We start from the raw sequence: 14,713 nt of genomic DNA on the forward strand, positions 1-14,713 counted from the left end.
ATTGATATAAAGATCATTTTGAGTTTTATTTTGAGGATGTTAATATGCTATCCCATCCAATTTTGTGTCATTTGCAAATCCAATAAGAACTGGCCCCAGTTTTTCACTCTGAGAATCAATGAATGTACTAAAATATACAAATCTCACAACTGTGCTTTGTAACGCACTACTGCATTTGATTCTGGTAACAGATCTCTGGGTTTTGGTATAGCATAAAAGTGCCCACAAAGCTACTCATAAATTGTTTTCATAGTAAGAAGCCTGACTAAACAGAAATCTGTTGTTTTCTGTTTTCCAGCGTTCTGCCCTGCAATCCTATTTATTCAGTGATACAAGTGATGGTGGTATGAGAGTAAATGAACCTTATCGTTTCACTATGGATCCTTAGGAAAAGGGGTGTAAAGAATAAAGCAACAAGATTGTCTGTTAGGAGGCGTCCAGGATCTCTCTCCAACTGCACTCCCTGTATGGAACCCTGAACATGTACTAAAATTCAAAATGTTATTCAAGAAGGCAATAAATCATTAGCCAAAGAGGTTAAGGTCTATGATTTTATTGGCATTCTGTATGTGCTTATTACCTTACCTCCTTTTTCTGTATTTCATTTTTTTCAATTAATTCCTTAGTTCTAGAGATTTGGATTAATAAGGAGATTCCTGATTAAACCTCCCCTAGTGCAAGGCATCCTCTCTCAGCCAAACTACTTCACAGGGTGGTTGGGGAGAGAAACAGATCTTGTACTGTGCTTGTATGTAAATGCCAAACATAACAAAAGTACCCTCTCCAGCCCTAAATAATAGATTAGTATCAGATTAGTATAGCTAATGCTCCTGATCTTTTCTCTAGTTTCTGAAGAAAAAAGTTATCAGCAAAGCAAGGCAGGAAGGACAGTATTTGTATTCTAAAAAAATATGGGATGATTGGATTATCCCAATGATACTACTTCCTTCCTCTGTGAAAATCTGGAGTTTGTTTTTGGAAAACACCATCCATATCTCCTTGACTGAGATAGGCAACAATACATATCCCCAATAGGATTAATTTAATCTGTGTTCACCTTAAAATGTGCATTCCTATTACTATATTGTTAACTGAACTCCAATTCCAAGTATAGATACTTACAGAGTATTATGATTAAATATAATTTTTCTTTAACCAAACGTGTATCTTTGCATTTCTCCCCAACTGTTGTTATAAATGCATGTGCACTGAATATGAATCAATGTTTATGTCCAATTCATTTTAGCAGGTTTGATGCTGAAACGTGTGCTAAAGGGCTTCACTGCCTAATTGCTTTGTTGGATGGCTACCCTAGACAAATGTCAGACAAATTACAATCTCCTCTTCTCCAAGGCATGGTGACTCTCCAGTTTTTAAAATAGATGAAGTAAGAAACAAGAAAATATGCCACCCATCCCATTCTTGAACATGAACTGCGGTTTTAATGTGAGTAGACATACTTCTCACCCATCATCCAATGATCTTTTGATGTCACGTGAAACCTAAAATCATTCTCTGGAATGTAGTTCAAATAGCATCTTCTGTATCTACATTCCAACTTGGGTACCATGCGTGAGGTTATATCTGCTTGACCATCCGTGATCTGACAGTATAGTGTCAAGCTGTCATTTTGCGTCATGTCATATTAATAACAGGCTCTCAACAATTATGCAGCCATGTGAAGGATTTCCCCCCTCCTACTACAGAGATGTGAAAGCTAGATTGAGACCAAACGATGCTTTTAGCATCCCACACTAAGTAAAACTGGCACAGCACCTTGGGATATCATGAAAGACAATAGCAAGAGAAGGGCATTCTACTTTACCTGACTCTCTTTGCTAATTTTTCCATATTGTTTCCTGTTTCCCACTTACGTGCCATGACCTAGCTTCATGTAAAGTTGGAAAGATTTTTTTTTAAAAAAAACAACATGTTGACATTCCTTTTTTAGAGGGGAAGGCATATTAGCCTTTTGCAATAAAGCAGTCCTCTAGCACTTTAGAAAACAAGTCATCCAACCAAAATTAATGCAGATTGCATTTGTGTATTTCTTACAAAAAAAAAATGCTCTTTGGAAATTCCCTTCAATTTTAATTCAAATATCCCTATCTCCGCATAAAAGTAACTGAAATGTAAAAGAAAATGGTTATGAACAGACTTGAGATAATGTTTGTGGGCCAGACCCACCAAGAAAACCTAAAGAAAATGGTAGAGCTAAAAGCAGCAGCAGCAGCAGCAGCAGCAGTAGTAACAACAACAGAGTTGGAAGGGACCTTGGAGGTCTTCTAGTCCAACCCCCTGCTTAGGCAGGAAACCCTACACTACTTCAGACAGATGGTTATCCAACATCTGCTTAAAAATTTCCAGTGTTGGGGCATTCACAACTTCTGTTCTGTCAGGAAATTTCTCCTTAGTTCTAAGTTACTTCTCTCCTTGCTTAGTTTTCACCCATTGTTTCTTGTTCTACACTCAGGTGCTTTGGAAAATAGGTTGACTCCCTCTTCTTTGTGGCAACCCCTGAGACACTGGAACACAGCTATCATGTCTCCCCTGGTCTTTCTTTTCATTAAACTAGACATACCCAGCTCCTACAACTGTTTTAGCCTCCAGTCCCCAATCATCTTTGTTGCTCTTCTCTGCACTTTTTGTAGAGTCTCAATAACCTTTTTGCATCATGGCAACCAAAACTGAACACAGTATTGAAAGTGTGGCCTTACCAAGGCCTTATAAAGTGTTATTAACACTTCACATGATCTTGATTGTATCTCTCTGTTAATGCAGCCTAGAGCTGTGTTGGCTTTTTTGGCAGCTGCTGCACACTGCTGGCTCATATTTAAATGGTTGTCCACTAGGGGTCCAAGATCCTTCTCACAGTTACTACTGTTGAGCAACGTACCACATATACTGTACCTGTGCATTTTGTTTTTCTTGACTAAATGTAGAACCTTACTTTTGAATTTACCATTGAATTTCATTTTGTTAGATAGTGCCCATTGTTCAAGTTTGTCAAGATCCTTCTGTATTTTGCACCTATCTTGTGGAGTGTTGGCTATTCCTGCCAGTTTGGTGTCATCTGCAAATTTGATAAATTCCCCATCTATCCCCTTGGCCAAGTCATTGATGAAGATGTTGAAGAGTACTGGACATAAAACAGAGCCTTGGGGTACTGTACTGCATACATCCCTCCATGTAGATGTAGTTCCATTGAGCACTACACGTTGAGTGCGGTTAGTTAGCCAATTTTGAATTCATCTGGAAGTGTTGTTGTCCATCCCACATTTTTCTAGTTTATTTAGTAGTAGGTTATGGTCTACTTTGTCAAAAGCCTTACTGAAGTCCAAGTAAACCACATCGGAAGCATTCCCCTGGTCTACTAACTACACTGGTCCACTAACTATCATGTAACTATATTTTTTTCATGACGATCTGACCTCGATCCTCTGAGTTTTCTAACAGTATGCTCATTACCACTATAACTGTATTAATTCACCTTGATGCTGGTCATCCTCTTCTTCTCTTTCTTTCAGTCTTTGCATAATGTGTCCAAAGTAGAATAATTTGAGCCTGGTCATTTATGGCTTGAGTAAGAAATCTGGTTTGCATATAAAAACTGGCCATTCTCTACAATAGCACAATGAGGAAATTAAACTAAAATAAGGAACCTCTCCTCAAAGGAGCCCAAGGAAGAAATAATGTATTCAGTAACTATGGAATATGGACCAAGAAACTAGGTTTAGCTGAATACTTCACACTGCAATATTTTGCTATGGAAATCAATGTATTTCAAAGTTCCTTCCTTTGTAAAGAAAAAAAGCAAAAATTTAATCAGGAAGGAGGATTCAGACACAAGCCCAAGATTGGAGATAGGCATATCTTAACCGTACTTTTAGGTAAAGTAGTACTTACTGATTTAATAATTTTATTTATTTATTTATTTATTTGATTTCTACGCCACCCAATCCCTTGGGACTCAGGGCAGCTTACAGCAATTGACATCTCAGAATATTTTTCAAGTGCTCTATTTGATTATTACTAAGCTATGCTTTTCTATCTTGCTTGTATGTTGCCTTTTGAGGAGGATATGATGATATAGAAATAATTGCCTCAAGTTTGTTTCATTAAAATCAATGGTTTTGGATACGGAGAACGCTCCAAGGAAGGTACCAGAACGCCTTATGGCCAAATTGTGATCAACTCTTTCTATATATTTGCAAAAATTATTATTGCATAACTTGATTCCCTTCGATGTCTAAACAACCTATTGCGGTGGATAAATCCAGGTTGCAGTCTCAGGCCATTTTGTCAGAATCCTGGATGTTCTGGTAAATGAAGCATGCAGAGAAAGGAGAACAGCCTTCAAAGAAACAATATAATTATAGATTAAATTTTAGTAGGGAGCAGCAAGACTTCCCAATGGCTACAAACTTACAGAACTGACAGAAAATGAATCAACCTTGTTATTATTTCCCCTTCCTTTATCTCTGTGATGAACAGATATTAACCTTTTCCTTTCTGCTTGTCAACAATCATGACATTTAAGAATGTTTTCTAAAGATTCGTCCACATACTGCAATTTGGTTCAGGATGTTCCAGAGATGTACCGGAAGAATGAACACAAAGGGAAAGGCAAGAATGACCTGCTGAACAGGTATCTTTGGGTGGGTCAATAAACAGAGGGCAAATTAGAAGTAATTGTAGGAAAAAAATGAAGGAGAATTCATTCATAAAGTAGAATCGCTTTTGTGAAGCACATCCAATTTAACTTCAGGAAAAAAAATAATTACCAGTGCCACTGGGTATGTCCAAATGGCAAAGATTCTGCACTATCTTTGAAGAACCAGTCTAACCCTTTTTTAAATTAATTTTTTAATTGATTTTAAAATATAGAATATAAAACACACACACAACAGTGATTAGTGCCCACCACCAGAGAAACATTCACACCTCACCACCAAATTGGGGGTGTTTCTTATATACAGTAATCCCTTACTACTTCGCGGTTCATCTTTTGTGGATTCGCTACTTCATGGGTTTTCAAAGGGGGCTTAAATCCATTAAATCCATTGAAAATTTTAAATACATTAAAAATTCATAAAATTCTTCTACAGTACTACTGTACTCTATTAAAGAAACTGGTAGGATATCACATGTAGTTCCAGCTGAGAAACATTATAGAATGAATGTTTAATGTAAAGGGTGGGTTTTAAAAGTCCAAATACTCGTTAAATACATAAAAAACTATCTTTCCTCTACTTCACAGAAATTCATTTTTCACGGGTGGTCTTGGAACTCATCCCCCATGAAAAATGAGGGATTACTGTATACCATTTTAACTCAAGAGCAATATATCTATTTACATATTATAAAGTGATTCCCAATTTTTCCTTGTAGCTTTTCCTTAGTCTCGAATTCTACTAACCATATATCATCTTACCTTGTCCCATCGTCCCATCAGTTGTCGCAAATCAGTTTCATTAACCGAATTCATCCTTTTGTCTATAATCTCAAATGGAATATGATCCACCATGTACCGGTACCAATTTTGCATTGTCCATTTTGTTGCATCCTTCCAACCCAAGACTATTACCACCTGAGCACTTTCTATCGCTGTTTGTTTTATTTCTCTAAATTCTCCCATCGCATTGCTTTTAACTAATACTGCTATTTCCTTTGTAATTAGAACCAGTCTAACCCTTTCAGTATTGGCATGAGAGCCAGTGTGGTGTAGTTGGTATGTGCTAGAAACCAGAAGATTGTGAGTTCCAATCCTCCCTTACCCATGAAAAATGGCTGATTGACTTTCCCTCAGCCACCCACCTTAAAGGACTATTGTGGGGAAAAATAGGAGAAGGAAGGAGTATTCGCCTCTTTTTTTTTCAGTATAAGATTTTTTAGTTTTTCTCCACCATAAAGTAAAACAATATATAGTTATAAACACAACAACGATGCTTAAAACAATCATATATAAATTTTTCTTTTCTCATTACTCCCTCAATGGAGGCTCTTATCTCTCCTCGTGTAAAATTTTCTATTCATTTTATACAACATTATCAATTCTTAAAAATCTAAATAAAATTTTTCCCTCACCTTCTTACTACAAAAGGTTACATTACATCAATGCAAAGAATAATAAAATCTCTTTTGCAGCAGAGGCGGAGTAACGACACGGACACAAAGAGCTGGATTTAAACTGGGTCATTTTTATTAATTAAATTTGCATAATTTATCCATCAAATTAGCATAAATTTAACTATAACCCTAACAAGGACCCGCAGGGTCAAACAATTGCTTCCGGGGCGGAAAATGACGTCAGAAAAACTTCCGGGGCAACTTATGGGCGTAGCTCCATGCTGACCCAGGTGAAGGGCCCCGCCCTCTCCTGCGTCTCTGCCATGCACCTGCATGTGGGAGGTCTCGCCGTCTAACCCCTACAAGGGGAAAGAAATGGGCGGGACCCAAAGACAGGTTCCCCCCAATTGCTTAGGTTGGTTAGCCACCATGAGCCTTTAGAGAGAACCTGTCAATCATCTCCAAAGATGCCCAACGGAGAACACGCAGTTGCTAAACACCACCCAGTTTTCCGCCCCTAACCTGCCTACCCAAATGACCAAAGGTAAGCCAATTAGCCTAAGTAGGGTGCGAAGCACCCCCTAAACCGCATGTCCATCACCGCAGTGTGGAATAGGCGAAAAAACGGTCGCAGAAAATACCGAGACTGCCAAAAATTCCTATTCAGCCCCCTAAGGGCAACCCACAGTGGCACACTGAAAGATAGGGAGGGCGGGTGGTTGTTCGCTCTGTCGTCGAGGGGCAAAAAGGAGGCCCCAAGCCTGCACAGCCCTTTTTATAGGGCTGGCAGGCTCCGCCCCCGACGACGTCATCTGCCATGGCTGATGCACCAGGAAATGGCCGAGATCTCCCGAAATCTCGCGAGATCTCAGCCCACAAGATGGCGGCTACGCCGGAGGTCGTGTCTCCCTGGCCCTGCTGCAAAACGGGCCGGGGACTGAAGCACCAGCCAGGTATTATCTGAATTTTAATATTGTATCATATAGCTAATTAAAAATTCTATATTTTTAATAAAAGAAACTATTCATAATATATCACCTACATCGTAAAATAAAGTTCTATATGTTTAAAATCTAAACAATAAGTAAGTTTTGTGTTATATCATTATATAGTGCTACCACCATCTCTCATCTTTGCCATCTGGCTTGCAAAGTTTAAATCCAGGAAATGAGAAATATCTTCTTTTTCTCCCAAGCCCTGTGTTCAATAGATAATTGAAAGTCAGCCTCTTTAGCAAGCTATTAATTTGCCCAGTTCAGTAACCAGCTATTTTTTCTGTGTCTTGTGTCTAGCCAGCAAATCAGAAATTATTGAGTACCTAATTCTATCTTCTTAACAAACCTTGACAAAATGATAAAAACCTAATTTACTTTTTAAAAAATTAACGGGTCTTGTATAAATGGGATTATGTAGGAAAGCTTTTTGAGAGAGGGACACACTCAGAATCCATTTATTCAGGCTCTCATCAATTTATTAGAATGATTGAGGGTATACGGTTATGCCATTTCCAGAATTAAGGCAGCCATCACATAAATGACTGAGTTACACTGAATCTTGTAAAATAAGTACCAGGAATCTGATGTAGCCTGTCAGACAGAACAGGCTAAATCACGGAGAGCTCTTTCAGAGATACTCTTGCAGCCGTGCCCTGAAGTCAGAAAACTTGTCACTATGTTACATCAAAACAGGCTCAGATGAAAAAAACAAGGAAGAATTGTGCCTCCAGAGTTATCAAAATATCCTACTGTCAGCCGCAGAAAATTCTACTTTTGCAAATGTGCATATCATAACAGGACATTTGGTTATCTCTAAACATGGGTGAGAAGCACAATGTATTCTAGATCCTGAGTCAAGACTGGCAAATTAAACACGTATTAAAGTTCAGTAGATTTTAAAGTTATATATTTATTTATTTATTTATTGGATTTGTATGCCGCCCCTCTCCTTCTGAAAAGTTGGCAAACCTCCTTTTCTGTGATGCAATGCAATTTCAGCCAAATGTATTTTTAAGCTGCATTTGAGCAATAATAATAATAATAATAATAATAATAATAATAATAATAATAATAATAATAATAATAATAATAACAACTCTGAGAAGCCACCATAATGAGCTGAGGAACAGAATTTCACCGGCTAGCATCACCTTTATTTCTAGTCATGCATTTAGGTGCTCTTTAAAAATACAATGCTAAATAGCTTCAGCCTTGGATTATGTCTGGACGTGGCTTCACCCTATGCGGAAAATGATGCAGGCAACCTTGGGATGGCAGTATTGCTTATTTCCCCACAGTGGAGGGTCAGTCCTCTCCCCCCTGCTATTTAATATCTACATGAAACCGCTGGGTGAGATCATCCAAGGGCATGGGGTGAGGTATCATCAATATGCCGATGATACCCAGTTGTACATCTCCACCCCATGTCCAGTCAACGAAGCAGTGGAAGTGATGTGCCGGTGCCTGGAGGCTGTTGGGGCCTGGATGGGTGTCAACAAACTCAAACTCAACCCAGACAAGACGGAGTGGCTGTGGGTCTTGCCTCCCAAGGACAATTCTATCTGTCCGTCCATTACCCTGGGGGGGGAATTATTGACCCCCTCAGAGAGGGTCCGCAACTTGGGCGTCCTCCTCGATCCACAGCTCACATTAGAAAAACACCTTTCAGCTGTGGCGAGGGGGGCGTTTGCCCAGGTTCGCCTGGTGCGCCAGTTGCGGCCCTATTTGGACCGGGAGTCATTGCTCACAGTCACTCATGCCCTCATCACCTCGAGGCTCGACTACTGTAACGCTCTCTACATGGGGCTACCTTTGAAAAGTGTTCGGAAACTTCAGATCGTGCAGAATGCAGCTGCGAGAGCAATTATGGGCTTCTCCAAGTATGCCCATATCACTCCAACACTCCGCAGTCTGCATTGGCTGCCGATCAGTTTCCGGTCACAATTCAAAGTGTTGGTTATGACCTATAAAGCCCTTCATGGCACCGGACCAGAATATCTTCGGGACCGCCTCCTGCCGCACGAATCCCAGCGACCGGTTAGGTCCCACAGAGTTGGCCTTCTCCGGGTCCCGTCGACTAAACAATGTCGTCTGGCGGGACCCAGGGGAAGAGCCTTCTCTGTGGGGGCCCCGACCCTCTGGAACCAGCTCCCCCCTGAGATTAGGATTGCCCCCACCCTCCCTGCCTTTCGTAAACTCCTTAAGACCCACCTTTGCCGTCAGGCATGGGGGAACTAAAACACCTCCCCCTTGCCCATGTTGTTTTGTTGATTGATTGACTGTGTGCCTGTTTTTTATATATACTGTTTTTTATGAGATTATTAATTTCAATTGGAATCTGGATGGGTGGGCATTGGATTTGGTATTGTGTACTGTACTGTTTTTTATTATTGTTGTGAGCCGCCCCGAGTTTGCGGAGAGGGGCGGCATATAAATCCAATAAACCTAAACCTAAACCATAAGAAGATGTAAAGAATCTTTCTTTCTATCTTCCCATAGAATTGAGCTGAAGGAATAAGGTTAAGAACATCCCAGATGGACAAATGTGGGAGATTTAACTCAATTGGGACAATCTGTAAGTAATTTTTTACCAAAAGAAGGAATCTGCCAATGAATAAAGTCTACCCCCTCCCAGTTTATCATAATACAGTATAAGCATGGAGCAAATAACAGAAATCACTTACAGATTCATTTGTGATTCCATATGCATTTTCTACAACGTCTCTAGAATTTTCCAAAGTTTATCTACTGTAGTCAAGTAAATTAAGAAGAATTAGCTGTATCTTAACCAGGGCAAGGTCATAATATCATAATGGCCATGGCTTGGTGAAAATTAACCACTTTCCTATGTCTGAGTGGAATTTAAGAGCCCCTCCCTTCATAAAGAACTTACATCACAAGTGGAATTCCCCACTTTTAGCTCCTTTCCCATCTTATCACTGATCTGTTCTCCTGTAACTTCCAGATGTGATTTTCATAGGGCTGCCTCAAAAATTGCCTAATAACTTGAACTAATGCAGACTTCTCCTGACACCCATCAGAAGGTTAGATAAATATTTGCATCCTGCTCAGATTAAGGGGTCAGTTCTAAATACATGCACAATTTGAGATGTTTAATCTCTCTTTGTCTCTCTTCCTTCTCTACTAATCCATTTAGATAGTGACAGTCCTCAAAATTATTTACTCTGTTTGCTCTCCAACTGTGCTCTCCAACTCGAAGACCTATGGAAATCTTTATCAGAATTTAGGGGCAAAGAGAATATATGGCATGACACAGAACTTCTGTGCTAGAACATGTTCAGAAATTAGCTCAGGGTAATTTAGCTTTGAATTTTAATCATTCTATTTTTGTTTTAATTTGCCTCCTAATGCAATTATATACAGTCTGTATGTTTTAATTGTATGCCAGCCAGAATCATTTTGGAAGTGAGATAGGAAGTGGTTTTTACATTTGATAAATAAATAAAATGGTCCAGCTTTTCATTCATAGAAATGTTTGTATCCAGACAAGCAGCCTGATGGTAAATGAGAGACAGAAGGAAATTTCCTCTCTCCACCAGTTCATGAAAATTTCTTACATTCATATCAATGCAGGCCTGCCTATCAATCACACTGTGAAAATTGTTCATTCTTCTGACAATTTTTTAAAAACTGGAATAAGGATCATCCAGCTCTAGTAAAGCCTATGTGACACATGAAGACACGTGGCAAGAAAGTCCCTTTCCACTTTTCCAAAATTGATCCCCATCCCTGAAACCCTTTTCAAAAAGATGTCCCCTGTGGATAAATCTGGCTTCAACCCACTTTCAGGTTTGGTTCTGTCACATCATTTTGTGGTCTCCATCAGACTTCTAGAGTTTGCAAATACCAGTATACAAACATATCTCAGCTTGGAACCTTGATTTTAAAGACCAGGGGACAATGAGCTAACTAGAAGTTTGCTTCCTGCTACATGGAATGGTGGCTTGGCATTGGCCATTTCTGTGTAATTGGCCAAGTATAAGAAGCTTGATGAGAATGAGCCTTAGTGAATAAGGCAGTGTTCCTCAAATAGTGGGACGGGGGTCCCCTGGGGAGTGTGGAGCGATGCCAGGGGGGTCCCCATCCCCAGGGAACGTGGTTTTTTTGTCACAGGTAGCAGTGTTTTTTGCACTGAACAATAGCACACAGCACAGAGCAGGAGATGTGAAGTGCAGATAACAAATACCCCAAGAGATATCATGGAAAAATATTTAACAGGGATGAAAAGAAAGGAGGAGAGAGATGGAGATAATGAGACAAAGGTAAGTCTCCCGAAAGCCACGATGAGGAAATATGACGAAGCGTATGTAACGCTTGGCTTCACTGTGACTATGGTGGGAGACAATGAAAGACCAGTATTTTTTCTGTGTCTAAAAATGTTGGCAGCAGACAACATGAAGCCAAATAAATTAAGGTGTCACTTAAACACATTACACTCCAATCATGCTGATAAGCCACTTGAGTTCTTTCAGCGAAAACGTGCTGAATATTGCAAACAATCATCCCAGTGGAGAGTTGGGTGTGTGTGAAATCTTTACTTCTTCCTGGGGGGGGGGAAGAGGGGCATAACAGAAAATAATTGAGAAGCACTAGAATAAGGTAACATTCCTTGTTTAAAAAGCAATCACCTCCATCCATTGCTGCAGCTGCTTCAAAGTATATACTTTCTGGAGCTGAGTTTACCTCTTGGAAACTTCAGGGAAAAATCCATGTTGTTGTCTTAACCACAACATGAAAGTGATTTGCCATTGTATCCTTCCGAAATATTTTTGACTCTTCATTCTATCCCATTGTCTTGAGATTTCCTGGTGGCTTCCCGTTCAAGTTCAAACCAGGTCACAGAAGAAAAGTTTGGAAACAAAACAATGCACCAGTGACCTCTAGTGGGTACAAGTGGATAAACTGAATTTACAACGCAAGTACTCCTCAGTTTACAATGGCAATTGGAATTAAAAAGGCTACACCTAAACAATGCAGTCATAAAGCATGATGTCACATGATCATATTGTTTAGTGACTACAATTCTTTTGGTCCTGGTTGTTGTCATTAAGGAGCCTGTAAGGTGTTAAGTGAGGACCGTATGTCACACTGATTTTCAATTTCCTGCTGGCTTCCTATTTATTTATCTATTTTATTATTAATTCAATTTCTATGCCGCCCTTCTCCTGAGACTATTGTCTTTGCTTGCGGGAAGGCAGCAAGGAGACATTGAAAATTTATTTATTTATTATTAGATTTGTATGCCGCCCCTCTCCGAAGACAATGTGATCACCTATGCGACTTTAAATGAATGGTGGTAACCTAAGGATTCTATGATCTGACATTTTAAATAAAACATCCATTACCTATTAAAGATGTTATGAAGATAAGAATAAAAGTGCCCAAGAATCAAGCTATCAAATCACATAGGCTACTAGTAACCTCTTATTGAAAATAGATTAAAATGGAATTTATCTTCTATTCCCCATGGAATGAGATGCACTTTTAAAAAAATCTGTTTATTGAATTTTTAACATTAAAAACATATAGATATTCATATTTTTCAATCCTAAGACATCAACATCTATTTGGTTATTTATATACATTATTCCATCCCATTTACATTTTGTATAGTATTCACATTTGCATCTACATATCTCCTATTAACATACAGACAATACACACCTACTTATTCTTCCTATTGTCTAACCAATCATACATATAGTATTCTTTTTCCTCGGGATCTTGCAATGGAATGAGTTGCATTTTTAAAATGTAATAACTGATCACATTTGGGAGAAATAGGAGGAACTTGCTTGCCAAGTATAGTTCTCTTCATCTGGCCAAAGCATCTAGAGGGTTTGCTGAAAATCCCACCAAATGATGATGATGATGATGATGATGATGATGATGATGATAATAATAATAATAATATGGTCATTCCACAGTAGCCCCCCATGGTCTTCATGCTGTACCTTAGTGATACACCTGTTCATTCCTGAAGGCTCAGAAAACCATTTTGTTCCAAAGGGCCTTTGGCTCATAACAAGATGAAGGACAACCGCCTAATTGCTATCGCTTTGAAGTTTGCTATGAAATTCGAATGGCCCCAATTTTGGTGGCTTTTTTGAAAGGCCTTAAAAACCAAGATCTTCCTTCTGGCTTTAAGGTTAGAAGAAATATTAGAGAGAAAAAATACAAACGAAACCTGAACTTTTTTTTGTTAGTTATAGCTCGTGAAAATTTGGGGGAAAAAACAATTGCTACTAATCCTTCATATAACGATAGCAGCTGCAAGAATAGTACTTGCACAACATTGGAAAAACATAAATTTGCCTATTGAGGAAGATATAATTGAAAAAATCACAATGTGTGCAGAAATGGATAGTTTAACAAAAGAAATAAAAATATAGATGAGCAAGAGTATACTAACTGTTAATTGTTTCATCTATTATTATATGTGTATATTTCTATATTTATATGTGCTCACCAGCCAGAATTATTTGATTAAGAACATTGGCCATATAAGTTTGTATACAGTAATAAATAAATAACAAAATAAAAATTATTGTCATGTAGATTTAGGATTGTTTGCTTGCTGCATATGGCCTGGAAGCTATGCTATATTGACTGAGACAGTGTATATATACTGTGATAGATAGATAGATAGATAGATAGGTAGATAGATAGATAGATAGATAGATAGATAGATAGATAGACAGACAGACAGACAGACAGACAGACAGACAGACAGACAGACAGACAGACAGACAGACAGATGATAGAAACATAGAAGATTGATGGCAGAAAAAGACCTCGTGGTCCACCTAGTCTGCCCTTATACCGTTTCCTGTATTTTATCTTAGGGTGGATATATGTTTTTTCCAGGCATGTTTAAATTCAGTTACCGTGGATTTAACAACCACGTTGAATGGAAGTTTGTTCTATGACAGTGTATAAGTACTGTGATAGATAGATAGATAGATAGATAGATAGATAGATAGATAGATGATAGATGATAGACAGACAGACAGACAGACAGACAGACAGACAGACAGACAGATATAGGCAGATAGACAGACTAGTAAAATATACATTTATGTGAATTTAACTAATTTCACAATTCTAAATCAATACATTAACCAAAGTTGAAATATTCTTTGAAATGTATATACCATTGGATTTAGCACAGTAATTCACCTGTGTGGTATTACAATAACGTATACACCTTTAGAAACCACTAAATGCCCCAAATGAGCATTTAACCATTGAGGAGGGTGGGAGGGTGGGAGGCAGCCATTGGAATGTTGAAAATTGTTCTCTAGTAGCACTGGGGTAGTCTGTTGAAACTTCAACCAGTCACTAAATGACTGATTATTAAGCACAGAATAACATGTAATAGGAGAATGAACTGAACGTAATGAATGGAAAAAGAAGAATAGAATAGAATAGAATAGAATAGCAGAGTTGGAAGGGACCTTGGAGGTCTTCGACTCCAACCCCCTGCTTTGGCAGGAAACTCAATATCATTTCAGACAAATGGTTGTCCAATCTCTTCTTTAAAAGTTCCAGTGTTGGAGCATCCACAATTTGTTCCACTGATTAATTGTTAGACAGATAGCTAATACTGGTCGGTTTGCCACTTCCTG

Source organism: Erythrolamprus reginae, chromosome 1 (assembly GCF_031021105.1).
Source record: "Erythrolamprus reginae isolate rEryReg1 chromosome 1, rEryReg1.hap1, whole genome shotgun sequence".
Taxonomy (NCBI): Eukaryota; Metazoa; Chordata; class Lepidosauria; order Squamata; family Dipsadidae; genus Erythrolamprus; species Erythrolamprus reginae.